The following is a 17,471-nucleotide window of genomic DNA, read 5'->3' on the forward strand; positions in this document are numbered from 1 at the left end:
CCCAAAGTCAGTTGGGATAGGCTCCGGCATCCACGACTCTAACCAGGATAAACGATGTTGACAATGGATGCATGGATGGAAAATAAAATGCACAACTGTATTACCTTTATAGGTTTGAACTCCAAAATTTGGAATATCCCACAGTTCATCATGCTGTTCACATTTTGACATGAAGAGAGCAAGACCACGACACCTAACAATTGATCAACGAGGATACCTCACTCACCAGTGTGAGGTTTCAAACAGGATGTTCTATCAGGAAGTGGCCACTGACCTAGAGGGAGACGGCGTGTCATAAGCAGAGAAAAATAGACACACGGAAAAAGAAAAAAACCACAAAAGCATAGAAGTGAAGTGGTCCTTACAAATGTATTGGTCGATTAATGGATCAAACACCTGTTGTGAATTTCACTGTCTGAGAACAGCAAGTGCAAAAACTGAAAAAAGTACTGAAACATTGAACAAACTCCCTTGTTGCAAAGAGAAACTATTCCACCACAAAAAGGTATACAGATACTCAGTTCTGCATGATCAAGCATTTGATAGTTTACAGTATAGGTAAAAAATAAAATAAAATACATACATACAGTATGATGAAAAAAAGTGGAACAATAGAACTACCACTGAACCCTTGCTACAGACAATCACACATTATTCCAAATTGATTTAAGCTTCGAAGACACGGTGAGTGGTAAATCAAGGTATTTTGTAAAAAAGGACAAAAAGAAATGATCTCCATGTCTGTAATAGTTTATAGTATAAAGATCCATGGACAGATTTTTGTTACAGATTGGTGGACAGCTTTTGTGTTTGTTACCCTGGTCTAATATTGTTGCTGTCGGAATATTCGATTGAGTGAATTCAAGAGATGCGTCATCACATTGCCATGCCTGATATTAGAAATAGAAACGAGATGGAAATGTAATATTTAAGACTCAATTATTCAACAACAACAGTTGGACCCCGCCCGGTAGTTAATGGAATGAGAAATCATGTGGAAGAAAACAAATATACCTACAGGAAAATTGCTCTTTCAGCACCAAATAATTCAAATGAATTACACGATCAAATCACCAACATAATTGGGAGACCAGGTTAAAAAAAAAATATATACATATATATACTACTGTAATTCAGAACGCATATTTTGCTGATGTTATGACAAAAAATGACACCATGACGTACCAGCAGTACAAACAGAGGACAATGTTGGCCATGGCCTGCATTTGAGAGCTCGACAGCCAAAAAGAAGAAGAATTCAGTTCTTAGGTTAAAATTGTTAATTTTGAGGAGTTATAAACCTGAGTGTCTGCATTAATAAATCACTAAATATGGAAATCGGGCGGCACGGTGCACGACTGGTTAGCACATCTGCCCCACAGTTCTGAGGACCGGCATTCAAATCCGGCCTCGCCTGTGCGGAGTTTGCATGTTCTCCCCGTGCCTGCGTGGGTTTTCTCCGGGCACTCCGGTTTCCTCCCACATCCCCAAAACATGCGTGGTAGGTTGATTGAGTACAAATGGTTGTTTGTTTCTATGTGCCCTGCGATTGATTGGCTGGCGACCAGTTCAGGGTGTACCCTGCCTCTCGCCCGCAGATAGCTGGGATGGGCTCCGGCACGCCCGCGACCCTAGTGAGGAGAAGCGTTACGGAAAATGGATGGATGTGGAAATCGAATTCTTTATCTCGCTCACTCAATCTTCAAACGTACCATCTCCATATTTGAATACATAGCGACACACACACACAGACACACACACACACACACACACACACACGCACACACTTTTACGATACCAGCTATAGGCTCCACTATAAATAAATATACATTAATGATTATAGATTGAGATAGATATCTTTAAATGACTACTAACGATTATAGATTATGTCTTTAAATGGCTATACACGGCTCCCTTCTTGAAAAGTGGAATTTCTAACAGGTTAAGGCAAAACAATATTTAAGGTTTTACTGACCTCAGGTGGATCAAGAGCAACACTGCAGTTGTATGGACATTGTATCAGAATCAGAATCTTTCTTTGCCCAAAAAACACACAAGGAATTTGTCTCCGGTAATTGGCGCTCTAGTACGACAACATACAGTCAATTGACAGAGAACACTTTTGAGACATAAAGACATTGAGAAAAACAGTTACTGAGCAATAAAGGGTTGCTAGTTATCTGGTAATGCCGGTACAATTTTTTTGGGGGGTATTTTTTGACAATTGTGCAAAAAGTTGCAGAGTCCTCTAGCACTTAAAGCAGTTTGAATGACTAATATAGCAATAGTCCGGTACAATGACCATCGCAACTGTCTTTTCTAATTATTAAACCAAAATGGTACAGCTACACTGATAAGTAATACATTCTCAAATAAAATTAACAAAAATAGCAAGAGAACTTCTCATAAATTATGTGTGATCATCGTCCCATTTTTGCTATTTTTCAGCATTTCTTTGAGGAAAAAAACAAAACGACCGAAAACACAAAGAAGGGTTGCCGCTTTACGATGGATCGAATGATCAAAACTGGACTGAGCTCTATGCTAACGAAGACCCCAATAATAAATGATGCGTTCCTACAGTATCCATTATATGAGAAACGTTGCCCACGAACCAAAGTCACCAGGAACCATCATTGTTTAAAAAAAAAATATTTCAGGGATGGAGGATGCGTGTAAAATGAATATTTTAAATGGAATATATATTAAGTTAAGGACAAAATAAGTTGAAATAAAGTATAAAACATCCATCCATCCAATCGCGGGAGTGCTGGAGCCTGTCCCAGCTGACTCTGGGCGAGAGGAGGGGTACAACCCGAACTGGTCGCCAGCCAATCGCAGGGCACATATAAACAAACAACCATACACACTCATATTCACACCTACAGGCAATTTAGAGAGGTTTTTTTTTTTCAGTTAACCTACCATGCATGTTTTTGGAATGTCGGCGGAAACCTGGAGAAAGCCCACGCAGGCATGCGAACATGCAAACTCCACACAGGTGAGGCCGGATTTTAACCCCGCTCCTCAGAACTGTGAGGCAGATGTGCTAACCAGTCGACCACCGTGACGTCGAGTGTCAAAAAAAATATACGAATAAATTAAATAAACTTCAAAATAACAAGTAAGACAAAACATTACTGGAGCACAAGAGGAAGAACACACAAGAAATCTGGAGGGTAATAAAAAGCATAATTTTAAAAAAAAAAATTTTTTTTCAGTCCAAAAAATAGACTGTCCAGAATATTTTAGAAAAGACGAATTTTATGGTTCATAAAATAAGAGATATAGCTCGTGAATATAATCAAATAAATCAAATAAAATAATAAAATGTTGTCTATATAGGTTATGACCGAGCAAAAAAAATATTTACGTATATTAAAGAAAAGTCATTCTCTTTGTTGATTAATGCTGGAAATTATATGAGAAATTCTCAATATTGTGAAAACCCTTAAAAATAACAAAATCAACTTTGATATTTACATGGTATTAGTAAAACATTCACATAACATTTGTAACCTGTCTTTTCAAACTGGTACAAGCAGCTAAAGTCATTCCTATCTATAAAAATGAAGAAAGACATCAATTTACAAACGACAGACCAATCGCTACTTCCACTGTTCTTTGAAATTTTTGAAAATGTATTCGCAGTGCACATAGTCTTGATAAATCTATTACGAAACACAATCTTTTACAAACCCCAATTCCAATGAAGTTGGGACGTTGTGTAAAACATAACAGAATAGAATGATTTACTAATCCTTTTCATCTCATATTCAATTGAACACACAACAAAGATAAGACATTGAATGTTCAAACTGGTAGTTTTTTTTTTATTTCATCCCTGTAACACATTCCCAAAACATTTGGGACATGAGCATGTTTCTTCTTCTTCTTTTCCTTTCGGCTTGCACCGTTTGGGGTCGCCACAGCGCGTCATCCTTTTCCATGTAAGCTTATCTCCTGCATCCTCCTCTCGAACACCAACTGCAATCATGTCTTCCCTCACGACATCCATCAACCTTCTCTTTGGTCTTCCTCTAGCTCTCTTGCCTGGCAGCTCCAATCTCATCATCCTTCTACCAATATATTCACTATTTCTCCTCTGGACGTGTCCAAACCATCCCAGTCTGCTCTCTCTATCTTTGTCTCCAAAACATCGAACCTTGGCTGTCCCTTTGATGAGCTCATTTCGAATTTTATCCAACCTGGTCACTCCGAGAGCGAACCTCAACATCTTCATTTCCGCCACCTCCAGCTCTGCTTCCTGTTGTCTCTTCAGTGCCACTGTCTCTAATCCGTACATCATGGCTGGCCTCACCACTGTTTTATAAACTTTGCCCTTCATCCTAGCAGAGACTCTTCTGTCACATAACACACCTGACACCTTCCTCCACCCGTTCCAACCTGCTTGGACCCGTTTCTTCACTTCCTGACCACACTCACCATTGCTCTGGACGGTTGACCCCAAGTATCTAAAGTCCTCCACCCTTGCTATCTCGTCTCCCTGAAGCCTCACTCTTCCCCCACCACCCCTCTCATTTATGCACATATATTGTCTTACTTCGGCTAATCTTCATTCCTCTGCCTTCCAGTGGATGCCTCAATCTTTCTAACTGTTCCTCCACCTGCTCCTTGCTTTCACTGCAGATCACAATGTCATCTGCAAACATCATAGTCCACAGGGATCCCAGGCTAACCACATCTGTCAGCCTATCCATCAACACTGCAAAAAGGAAGGGGCTCAGGGCTGATCCCTGATGCAGTCCACCTTAAATTCGTCTGTCACACCTACAGCACACCTCACCGCTGTTCTGCTGCCCTCGTACATGTCCTGTATTATTCTAATATACTTCTCTGCCACTCCAGACTTCCGCATGCAGTACTGGGTACTCTGTCATAGGCTTTCTCTAGATCTACAAAGACACAATGTCGCTCCTTCTGACCTTCTCTGTACTTTTCTGTCAACATCCTCAAGGCAAATAATGCATCTGTGGTACTCTTTCTCGGCATGAAACCATACTGTTGCTCGCAAATACTCACTTCTGTCCTGAGTCTAGCCTCCACTACTTTTTCCCATAATTTCATTGTGTGGTTCATCAACTTTATTCCTCTATAGTTCCCACAGCTCTGCACATCACCCTTGTTCTTAAAAATGCGCACCAGCACACTTTTCCTCCATTCCTCAGGCATCTTCACACATGCTAGAATTCTATTGAACAAGCTGGTCAAAAACTCCACAGCCACCTCTCCTCGATGCTTCCGTACCTCCACAGGAATGTCATCAGGACCTACTGCCTTTACATTTTTCATCCTCTTTAATGTGTTTCTAACTTCCCCCTTACTAATCATTGCCACTTCCTGGTCCACCACACTTGCCTCTTCTACTCTCCCTTCTCTCTCATTTTCCTCATTCATAAACTCCTCGAAGTATTCTTTCCATCTAGCTAGCACACTGCTGGCACCAGTCAACATATTTCCATCTCTATCCTTAATCACCCTAACCTGCTGCACATCCTTCCCATCTCTATCCCACTGTCTGGCCAGCCTGTATAGAGCCTTTTCTCCTTCTTTAGTGTCCAACCTGCCATACATGTCATCATATGGCTCTTGTTTGGCCTTTGCCACCTCTACCTTTTGCCCTGTGTCACATTGCAATGTATTCCTTTCGCCTCTCCTCGGTCCTCTCAGTGTCCCACTTTTTCTTAGCTAACCTTTTTCCTTGTATGATTTCCTGTACTGTGAGGTTCCACCACCAAGTCTCCTTCTCTCCTTTCCTGCCAGAAGATACACCAAGTACTCTCCTGCCTGCTTCTCTGATCACCTTGGCTGCAGTGGTCCAGTCTTCTGGAAGCTCCTCCTGTCTACCGAGAGCCTGTCTCACCTCTTTCCGAAAAGCTGCACAACACTCGTCCTGTCTCAGCTTCCACCACATGGTTCTCTTCTCTGCCTTTGTCTTCCTAATTTTCCTCCCCACCACCAGAGTCATCTTACACACCACCATCTGTCCCTCCAAGTTCCTTTCCTTGATGCCGTACTTACCAATCACTTCTTCATCACCCCTATTACCTTCACCAACATGTCCATTACAATCTGCACCAATTACGACTCTCTCTCTGTCTGGGATGCTCAGAACTACATCATCTAGCTCCTTCCAGAATTTCTCTTTCACCTCTAGGTCACATTCTACCTGTGGGGCATAGCCACTAATCACATTACACATAACACCCTTAATTTCAAATTTCAGCCTCATCACTCGATCTGATACTCTTTTCACCTCCAAGACATTCTTAGCCAACTCTTCTTTTAAAATAACCCCGACTCCATTTCTCTTCCCATCTACACCATGGTAAAATAATTTAAACCCTGGCCCTAAACTTCTAGCCTTACTGCCTTTCCACCTGGTCTCCTGGACACACAATATATCAACCTTTCTCCACATCATCATGTCAACCAACTCCTGAGATTTTCCTGTCATAGTCCCAACATTCAAAGTCCCCACATTCAGTTCTAGGCTCTGTGTTTTCCTCTTCTCTTTCTGCCGAAGAACCCGCTTTCCACCTTCTTCTTTGACTTCGACCCACAGTAGCTGAATTTCCAACGGCGCCGGTGGCGGAGGTTGTTAACCCGGCCCACGACCGATCCGGTATGGAATCTTTGGATGAACGCTCATATTTGTTTGGCAAGGTTTTAAGCCGGATGCCCTTCCTGGCGCAACCCTCTGCATTTATCCGGGCTTGGGACCGGCCTACAGTTTGCACTGACCTGTGAACCCCATAGGGCTGCTGCCCAGGGTAACAGCCTGAAAACTGTACCGGATGTTTTTGGTGTCAGAAAACATTTCGGAGTTTGAATAAATGGGGTGCAAGTTGCTATCTGAGTTGGTGAATGGGATTTCATATATATTGCTTCGAGGGCGGCACGGTGGGCGACTGGTTAGAGCGTCTGCCTCACAGTTCTGAGGAGTTTGCATGTTCTCCCCGTGCCTGCATGGGTTTTCTCCGGGCACCCCGGTTTCCTCCCACATCCCAAGAACATGCATGGTAGGTAAATTGACAACTCTAAATTGCCCGTAGGTGTGAATGTGAGTGTGAATGGTTGCGTGTTTCTATGTGCCATGCGTTTGGCTGGCAACCAGTTCAAGGTGTACCCCGCCTCCTGCCCGATGATAGCTGGGATAGGCTCCAGCACGCCCGCGACCCTAGTGAGGAGAAGTGGCTCAGAAAATGGATGGATGCTTTGAGGGCACTTGAAGTGACAGAGGATTGTGAGAAGCACTTTAGCGCATACAATGGCTTTAGTCTTGTTTGTGCCTAGAAGAGGAGCTTTGACATAGGTTGTAAAGTAATTAAAGATGTGTTAACTTGTGTGTCACAGGGACTCATTTTTCATTTTTTATGGAGTGGCACACAAGTAAGTGGTTGGAAGACTGTAATTGGGAATATACAGAGTGTAATTTTTGTAAGTAGATATACATAGAAGTTCCTGTTTGTGGCAAACCGAATTAAGAAAATTACTCGAGGTACACCAGTCAACTAAAGACCTCCTTACAATATTGAGTTGATACAGTATAGAGACTATTAATACAGCATAGTGAATGCAATTCTTTCCATTCACAGAAGTGGGCGGATGGTCCAGAGGTGTCAAGTTGAGTTGCTACATACGTCATGAGACTGTGCCTTTTTTGCATCATGTACAAGGGAAATGTGTGGAGTACGTGTTTTTGAGAATGGCTAATATGGTATGAGGATTAATCAGTTTGATTGTTTTCCCCAGATTCAGCATTAGAGCAGGGAGGACAAAGAGGATTTTTCCATCTGTTTGGTAAATTTTGAAGAGGTTTATTTATTTGCATTCTTTCTGCATTTGCATTAAGTCAGGGTGATTACAACAATTTGTGGACAAGCGGGGAGCTACTTTTGAGAAAAGAGTAATAGCAAAGCACCATATATAGATTAATAAATACAAGTTCAGGCTTCTTGAGGGAAATAGCAGACTAATCTGGGATGTCCTTCTGAGACCCAGAGCTCTAAAATCGCAGGGAACTGGCACCAAATTGTTTTTGACAGGACACAGCCGTCACAGCTGGGGGGGGGGGGGGGGGGGGGGGGGGCAGCTTTACGACGGTATGGTTTATGGTATTGCAAAAGGCCAGGGTGAGATTTACAATAGGATCGATTAGTTAATGCAATGGATAGAAGCCTGGTCTGTAGTCGTAGAGGGTGACTTATTTTGATAATTTGCCAGATGTAATATTGGGAATTAGGGGATTTAGGCAAACAGTTACGGTATATTAGCAAAAGCAATGAAGGACACCTGTAGACTTGTAAGGTACCAGTGGAGAATTAACGTGTGGTTGGTGGAGCGACATCTAGCCAAGCCACTTCTTTTACACCTGGGTAGTGATAAAAATGAATTATTATTAGCTTGAGCTATTTTTAAGTCGTCACTCGTGCAGAAATATCGCTTTACTGAGGAGGAAGACCTAGTGTAGTGATGGTAATATTTATTTCAAACCTATCAACCTTCAAATAGAAGCTGCGTGGTTGCAGGAGTTGGGTTGACTGTTTGCCCAAACAGGAACAAGGGAAGTTAGATATTAATTGCGTTAAAGAAGCCTCAGGTGGCTGTACAAGTTTCATAACTCTCGAATTATGGATGTGGATCCGCAAACTGGGTAAGAACGCTAATGTTTCAAAATGGGATGGTTAGGTGTTATGGTTCAACCAATAGGTGTGCTGTGTTCAGTTTTGTCTGTGTGGTGTATGTGAGAGGACATTTACTCCTGGGTCCAGGTTAATGTTATTGTCTGTGAAGTCTCACTTCTCATGTCATGTTAATTGTTTATGTTTTGTGTTAAATGTTTGTGTCGTCTTATTTAAAAGCAGAAATTGAGCACTACTGAGCTGGCTAACAGAAGTAATGAAGGATGTGATCACGTGCAAGAGACTATAGACCTTTAGTTACAAAGGACAGTGTGACTAACAAGTGAATACGGTCTACACGGACTGTTGACTGATTTGTTGAAATAACAATATTTTACAGGACACCCAGGAGGAGGATGCAGGTTGATAGTGTTGTTGTATTGCAGGTTGTTGGAGTGCTGACTTAACGCTGATTTTTATGTGATTCTTGGTTTATTGACATGAACACTTTAGTGAGACAAGTTAACAATTGGTTGGGGAATAATATCAAGGTTGGGTGACAATTGCCGACTTGTCCCTTCTCTGGAGTATGGATACAGGAATTATGTTTTCCACCCCTTTGGCAGGAGTATCTTTTGCAGAGTTGTGATTAATTTATATTGGGGTTTGCAGGTCTTGTCAGCTGGGCCTTTGCGACGGGGAAGACGACCTGCTTGATTGTGGATGGTGTTGTGTGTGGATATTGTGTTTTGGTGTTAAATTGGTCATTTAACATGGGGGGGAAATATATACATCCTGTATGTCTGGTCGAAGAAGGTCATAATCATGACTCTGGTGATCGCCGTGATTATAGTTACAGGAATTTATTTCGGAATGCCTTCAAAACAAAAAGAACAAGTGGAAAAGAGGGCAGTGAAGCCAACAGTGGCCCTAGAGTTGAACTACACGCTGGGGGAAAGGACGCTGGAAGGAGGAAAATTTTACTGCTGCTACTAAATTCGAGTCGACTTAGGCCTACCAGCTGATGACTATTGACAATCTGGAGTGTGAGTGCCAGCGCACTCACACTCCAGATCCACACTCCGCGTGTATCCTCTAACTAAGGTAAGAGGCGCTCCCCTCTATGGTGTTGAAATGGTCCCATCCCTACATTGCATCTCCCAAAATAAGAGTAAGGTAACTTCAGGCCCCAATAACAAACTTTCCCCATCAATTAGCCACCCGGATCCACAGTTCTGTAAATTCACACTCTTTATTGACTATTATGATGCGGCCCGATTGAGTAAGAAAAGGTCTGATTTGTGGTGGATGGTCTGTTGTGGGACTTGCTTCGCAGTGGATGGACAGGCACTTGTGCATTGGTTTCTATGATAACCCCCACAGTGATCAAGCCTCTCTCTCAGCAGGAAATCAACCATATGGCGGATTTCACCTGGGAGCGTGACTGGTGTGGGGGGGGTGTATAATTCATTCACAGGAGTCTTGTCCTGAGGTTTTCTTTCAAGGCCTTAGAAGGGAAGGACCCCCACGGCCAAGATCTGCGGCTGCCGTTGAAAGAGGACGTGGAGACCATGAGCGTGCTCGCACCCTTGAACGACGCCTTTGTATCCCCTTCTTATTTATTTTTGCATTTGCTGTGTTTAGATTAGATTTTATTGAGTATTGTAGTGAAATAGGCTGCAGGTATAGGGGGTGTTGATCTCTGATTATCAGAAGATCAAATAGGGGGATTGAAGGTGATATAGAGTTTATTGCAATATAGCATATAATGTAAATCAGATAAGGGTGTGGGAGTGTGTTGCAAGAAGGCTCCCAGCAGGGTGCATGTGAAGGCCACAAAGAACAGATGTTTAAGAAGACAATGGCTGCGGGGGGGCCACTGTAAACATGAGATGCAAGACTGTGGGACGGCGTCTGGAGCCAGCGGCAAATGGCCATTATTCTGCAGAGCAATGATGACGTCAGATTGGACCAGGGATCAATCAGACGACAGCGATTCCATACATCCTCTTTCAAACATTGTATAAGTCGGGGGCAAGAACAGATAGCTTTGTTCAGTCTGCGCTGTCTCTGCTGAGGCTAAGATAAGCGTAGCTTCTGACCCAGAGCTCTGTAAAATGTATAGACTCCTCTGTCAGGAATAAATTGGTTGACTTTTAACACGTTATAATTGTAGTTCTTCCACGAAAACGAACATTCAAGGAACCTCGAGAGTAATAGGTGATTATAAAATTAGGTTCCTTCAGAACCGCGAGAGTTAATAGGTGATTTTAAACAGATTCCTTCAAGATGCTCAACCAAGACACAGGTGAAACCGAACGTGCTGCTCCGCCGCAAACCGCTAACATAACGACCAAAATAAAACACATCCACACCGCCCCTACCGATGACGTTTGTAGCCTTACTACTATCGAGACATAACTACATAACTACAGGAATTGTAGTCCAAATGGAGGATGGCCCTGGGTACAACCAACCAGTTATGACAGCCAAATTGTGATTTCTAAGTTTTTCACCAGACCCCCTGTTTGCACATTCCGGCTCTGCTGCATGCCCTAACCATCCTTGACCACTACATGATTTTCTTCTCTACCGAAACTCCAATGCTTGCCTGAGGTCTTCCGTTGGAAAGAAATGGCTGAGCTCGAAAATGACCCAGCTCAAACCGTCCAGGAACCACCCACACCACCCCCAACCTCTGACCGAACTTTCCAGGACCTCCTTGCTTCCTTTTACTTTGGCCAAGTTTTCTTTCCTTTGTCCAGACTAGCACCCCTGTCTTTTACCTCTTCTTTTGGTTTGCTACTTGAATAGGTTTCACACCTAATAGTAACATTTTTTTTCCCTTTTTTTTTTAGACTCCCTCTGTTTTGCTAGGAGAGAGCTGGGCAGAATTGTATACATATATGTGTATATATATATATATATATATATATATATATATATATATATATATATATATATATATATATATATATATATATATATATATATATGTATATATATATATATATAGGCGGCACGGTGGCCGACTGGTTAGAGCGTCAGCCTCACAGTTCTGAGGAGCAGGGTTCAATCCTGTGTGGAGTTTGCATGTTCTCCCCGTGCCTGCGTGGGTTTTCTCCGGGCACTCCGGTTTCCTCCCACATCCCAAAAACATGCATTAATTGGAGACTCTAAATTGCCCGTAGGCATGACTGTGAGTGCGAATGGTTGTTTGTTTCTATGTGCCCTGCGATTGGCTGGCAACCAGTTCAGGGTGTACCCCGCCTCCTGCCCGATGACAGCTGGGATAGGCTCCAGCACGCCCGCGACCCTAGTGAGGAGAAGCGGCTCAGAAAATGGATGGATGGATATATATATATATATATGTATTTTTTTTGTTCTTTTCCTAGTTCTAGAGAATGCTACATAGACTCGAGAATGCTACATAGACTCCGTTAATGTTCACATTTGCTTTTTCTTTCAACTGTGCAATCGCTTGACGTCACCACATAGATTCACCCACACTGACATCTATATTCAAATATAGACACACACCTTGAATAACAAGTATCATGGATAACTGTGGGAGCCGTAAAGGAGGGTTAGTATGCACTAATGTTGTACTCTGGTAACTGCATTGCTGTATGTACCTGCCAACCTGTGCCACCTTCCAAGGAGTCGGCGCCTGGACCTGCCATCGAGCCTGATCCAGCCGTCGAAAAGGGGTATATGTAGCGGACATGCTCCCCGCAAACTGAGGTGACACAGTGACTCTTCACACCTTGATAAACTGCATTCTTCCAAGCGGCCTTGCTGTGAGTCTGCCCCTAAGGAGACGTCTTGTGGGCCCTAAACTAATTAAAATCTATCCTCGAAGTCTGAACACCCAAGATTCAAAGGCCAGATGTTCCACCGGACCTGTCTGGGAATAGGAACAATTCCTGGGAAAAGGCGACACCCGCAGGCGTCGAGAGGAACTGCAAAGTCGACCCATAAACTCTCAATTGATGGTTAACAAATGATAAAGGTTTGTTTTAATATTTCATGAACTCTGCAGAAATATTCCAAATGTATGCCTTGATGTCTGTGTCAGTGTGTCAACTTTAAGCTCTTTCAACTTTTTCTGAACAACTGTGAGATTTTGAGGATTGTTTGTCCTGATGTGACTCCAAACAGCATAAAATGTGATTTGAATCATAAGCAGTTGATTTGTCAAAATTAAAGTATAAACAGTCAGTTCGATATGCTTGACCTCTGAATAAAGAGAGTACCAAGTTGAGGTTATTTTATATTAATATATGAGTTTAAACCCGGCGGCAAGGTGGATGACTGGTTAGCACATCTGCCTTACAGTTCTGAGGAATGGGTTTCAAATCCCGGCCCCGCCTGTGTGGGTTTTCTCCGGGCAATCCGGTTTCCTCTCACATTCCAAAAACATGCATGGTAGGTTGATTGAGGACTCTAAATTGCCCCTCGGTGTGAATGTGTGCGCGAATGGTTGTTTGTTTATATGTGCCCTCTCGCCCGAAGATGGCTGGGATAGGCTACTGTCGTCCACTGCGTCGCTGAATTTAAACCCATTTTATCAAATTTGTAGATGAGATTCAAGCTGATGGGTGTGGTCTTCTCTAAGTCGGCAATCACTCTTGCCACCTCTGGGATATTTAACTCTTAACTCACACCTTCTCGCTCTTGTGTTTTTTCTTTCCTTGTCTTGCTGGCAGCCAGCCGGGCTGGCCGTGGGCCACCCCTCGCCCTTTTGCCCTTTCTTTATTCGGACACACGGCTCGGTATCTGCGAAAGCCGGATAAAACAGACTTGGTTTCCCAGCCTCAATGTGTGCCATCGCTAGGGGATCAGAGCAGCTGCTCCTACGGCACCAAGTACGCCCTGAAGGGAATATAGAATACTTTATATTCTAATATGTAATTCTAACTAGTTTGGAAGAGAATGTGTATTGGAGTATAGGAGTATATTGCAGGAAGGCCCCCATCGGGGGGTATTTGGAGACAGATGGCAAGGAAGAAAGGAACTGCGGGCAGCCACTATAAACACTGAATGCAGGAGACATCTGCAGGTGGCGTCTGGAGCCAGATCAGATAGTCATCATTCGGCCGAACAACGATGACGTCAGATTACGGACCAATCAGACGACAGCGATTCCATACCGGCCTGTTTGAAACATTGTATAAGTCTGGGGTAGAGTCAGATAGTTTTAGTTCGACTACTGTATCTGCTAAGGATAAGATAGGGTAGTTACGAACCCAGAGCTCTGCAAAATGTATAGACTCCTCTGTCAGGAATAAATTGGTTGTTTTTTATACATTGTGGTGAACGAAGTTCTTTCACGAAAACGAGCACGCTTGGAACCACGGAAGTTAGGAGATTTTAAAACACAGGTTCCTTCAGCCCTCAGCCAAGCATGATCGTTCTGAAATTGCCAGCGAGCCACAAAAAAAAATGCAGGAAGAGAGAAGGCATGACGCCCAACCATTTTTATTCTCCCTCCTCTTTTATTTTGCTTTATTTTTGTACATGTTTTTCGTCTGCAACCAAATCTGTCACCTTGCTTCCTGAGCCACTTCCAGAGAGAGACTACCACCCACCAGCTTGAGCCTGCGGTCGTGAGTAGACACGGCAACTTAGCCGGACTACAATATTAGTGCTTAATAATTTCGGGGAAATTACTCGCTTCAGACAAAATCTCAACTTTGCCCTCTCTCTCTCTCTCCCGTCCGCACTGGACGCAGTAAACGCTCAGCTTCCAACTTTAGTCCAACACATGTTTTATTCCCCTTTTCGTACGCCGATTTTACTTCTTTTGAGCTAAAAACACCAGTCTGCCCACAGCATCAGGCTTCAGTGAAGCTCTGTGGCATGTTACAACATTTCCACCTATGCTGAAAGCCCTCTCTGAAGGGCTACGTAGTTAAGGCAGGTATGCATATATATTTTCTGGACAGTTTCGCTAGCCTGTTGAAATTCACTTCTTGTGATTTCCACCACTTAGGAGGATTAGCATCACTGTCGAACTCAGGGATCATAAGGTAGCTCTTGATCTTATTTTCAATGGCAGTGGCTGGTGACTCCCCTTCTCTTTTTTAAGTAAAATCCAAATGATTTTTTTTTTTTTTTTTTTTTTTGGATGGCTCCCTTGTGTCATCAGCCTCACCATTCTCTGCTGCATCCACTGTTGGGAGGCCTGGGGAAACACGGTCTTCCTCAGTTGCCATGGCTAGCAGCTGAGTGGTGATTGTTGATGAAATTGGTTCAACCTGGTCATTATCATTGTAGCGGTTTTTAAAGTGGGGGTTGAGTGTACATGCTAAACTTAAGAGATCAATGTCATCTTTGTATTTAGTGTTCAGGTATTTCAGAATTGTTTCTTTGATTGTTTTTGTTAGGTCTGTGTCATCAGACTTAACTGCCAGGACTTTGGTGTTGAACAATGATAGTACTATCAGCAGCAGTAGTGGTAGTAATAGTATAATCAGAATCAGAATCATCTTTATTTGCCAAGTATGTCCAAAACACACAAGGAATTTGTCTCCGGTAGTTGGAGCCGCTCTAGTACAACGGACAGTCAATTTACAGAACACTTTGGAGACATAAAGACATTGACAAAAAACAATTGTGCAAAAAGATGCAGAGTCCTCTAGCACTTAGAGCAGTTCGAATGACTAATATTGCAATAGTCCGGTGCAATGACCATTGTGCGAAGGGCGCTGAGACTTCAAGGAGTGTATGCGGTTTAAAGTGACGAGTAGTGCGATCATCTGGGACAATGTTGGTTGTGCAAATGTTACAGATACTCCTCAATCAGTGTGCAAATGGAGCAGATGCTACTCTGGCATGAGTGGCCAGTATATGCAAATAGTGCAGCATGGCGAGACAACTACAGTGAGTGCACGAGTAATACATAATTGGCCCCATAGAAATGTGACAACGAACTCAAGTCAAAAAAATTCCAGTTTGTTGTAATGGAATTATAGGTTAGGTGTTTAAGAAGTTGATCGCAAGAGGGAAGAAGCTGTTGGAATGTCTACTAGTTCTAGTTTGCGTTGATCGGTAGTGCCTACCTGAGGGAAGGAGCTGGAAGAGCCGGTGACCGGGGTGCAGACGGTCCGAGAGGATTTTGGACGCCCTTGTCTTAGTTCTGGCAGCGTGCAAGTCCTCAATGGTGGGTAGGGGGGTACCGACAATCCTTTCAGCAGTTTTGATTGTCCGTTGCAGTCGGAGTTTGTCCTTTTTTGTAGCAGCACCAAACCAGACTGTGATGGAAGAACACAGGACTGATTCGATGACCGCTGTGTAGAACTGCCTCAGCAGCTCCGGTGGCAGGCCGTGCTTTCTCAGAAGCCGCAGGAAGTACATCCTCTGCTGGGCCTTTTTGAGGACGGAGTTGATGTTGGTCACCCACTTCAGGTCCTGAGAGATTGTAATTCCCAGGAAAGCCTGTTATTATGCTATGATAGTTTATATTCTTAACCCAATGGTTATAAGTTTGTTAATTGTGTCAAAGTAATCTGAACATTTTTTATCAAATAAACATTTTTGACACAATTAAATTAAAACTACCAAAATAAATGTTAAACTGCTGCAGTACAACAGGCCTACTATGACTACCACTATAGCTGCTATAATTACTACTTGCATACTACTACCACTAACAAGAATAATAATGGTGATGGGGGAAAAAAAAAACACAGAGTAGCTGACCAATCACAATATGAAGCCGTCTTCCCAAAACACGGAAGCCTGGTCCAGCTGTTGATCCGGAGTGCACTGACAATCTTGGCACCACTGTCAGTTGTCATGCATGCCATGTGTTCTTCCTTCAGTGACGATGCACCGAGGGTAACTTTCAAACCAAGTGCAACGGTGGCACCTGTGTGGTCCTGTGGAAAGTAGTTCATCTGCAAGCAGTAGCTCCTCAGTAGCCAGGATTTGTCGATAAAGTGCATGTCAGAGACATAGGGCTCAGAGGTCCTGCTAGACTACAAATCGTTATAGAAAAGTGCAACACATTTTGTAGTTTCTCCGTGAGTGTTTTGCAAGTTTATTTGTAAACTGTGTTTGGTAAAGAAGTTTGGCCACAATATTTGCGGCTTGGAACTTTGCATCTGGGATCCAGGATGTTGTTGTTGATCTCTGAAGGCTTTTTTCTCCATCACTTGAATCGCCAACATTTCCATGGCTATGAAATTAGTGATGGCATTTGTGATATCTTGCCAACGTTTAGTTGCTTTGTCTGGTACGTCTTTGCCAAATGACTCAGCGAGGGTTTTCTGAGTGGGTTGTGCAAATGTACTCATCCTTTCCTTAGCGGGAGTCGTGCTTGCGGAGTCTAAGTTTTTCGTATTCCTCATACTCCTTTGTATGGTTTGTCCGCAAGTGATGTAACAGATTTATAGTTGAACTCCGCTTCATGGCGACCGCTTTTCGGCATAACTTATATACGTCCCCTCCTAAAGTATTGGAACGGCAAGGTGAATTCCTTTGTTTTTGTTGTATACCGAAGACATTCGGGTTTCAGATCAAAAGATAAATATGAGACACAATTTCAGAATTCAAGCTTTTATTTCATGGTATTTACATTTGGATGTGTTAAACAACTCAGGACAGAGCACCTTTTGTTTGAAGCCAGGAAATGTTGACACTTTTGGCAGTGGGGTGTTTAACAATTCGACCAAAATATATCTAATTTCAATTATTTTATTTTCTGTTCAACGATTCAGGTGGCCTAACCTGTGTCCGTAACTTCTAGGTTGCATTTTATGTTGCAATTATTTTTTTCTTCATCTGCCTATTGCAAGATGTGTCATAACAATTAAGCGCTGT

This window comes from Phycodurus eques, chromosome 3, assembly GCF_024500275.1.
Source record: "Phycodurus eques isolate BA_2022a chromosome 3, UOR_Pequ_1.1, whole genome shotgun sequence".
In the NCBI taxonomy this organism is placed as follows: domain Eukaryota; kingdom Metazoa; phylum Chordata; class Actinopteri; order Syngnathiformes; family Syngnathidae; genus Phycodurus; species Phycodurus eques.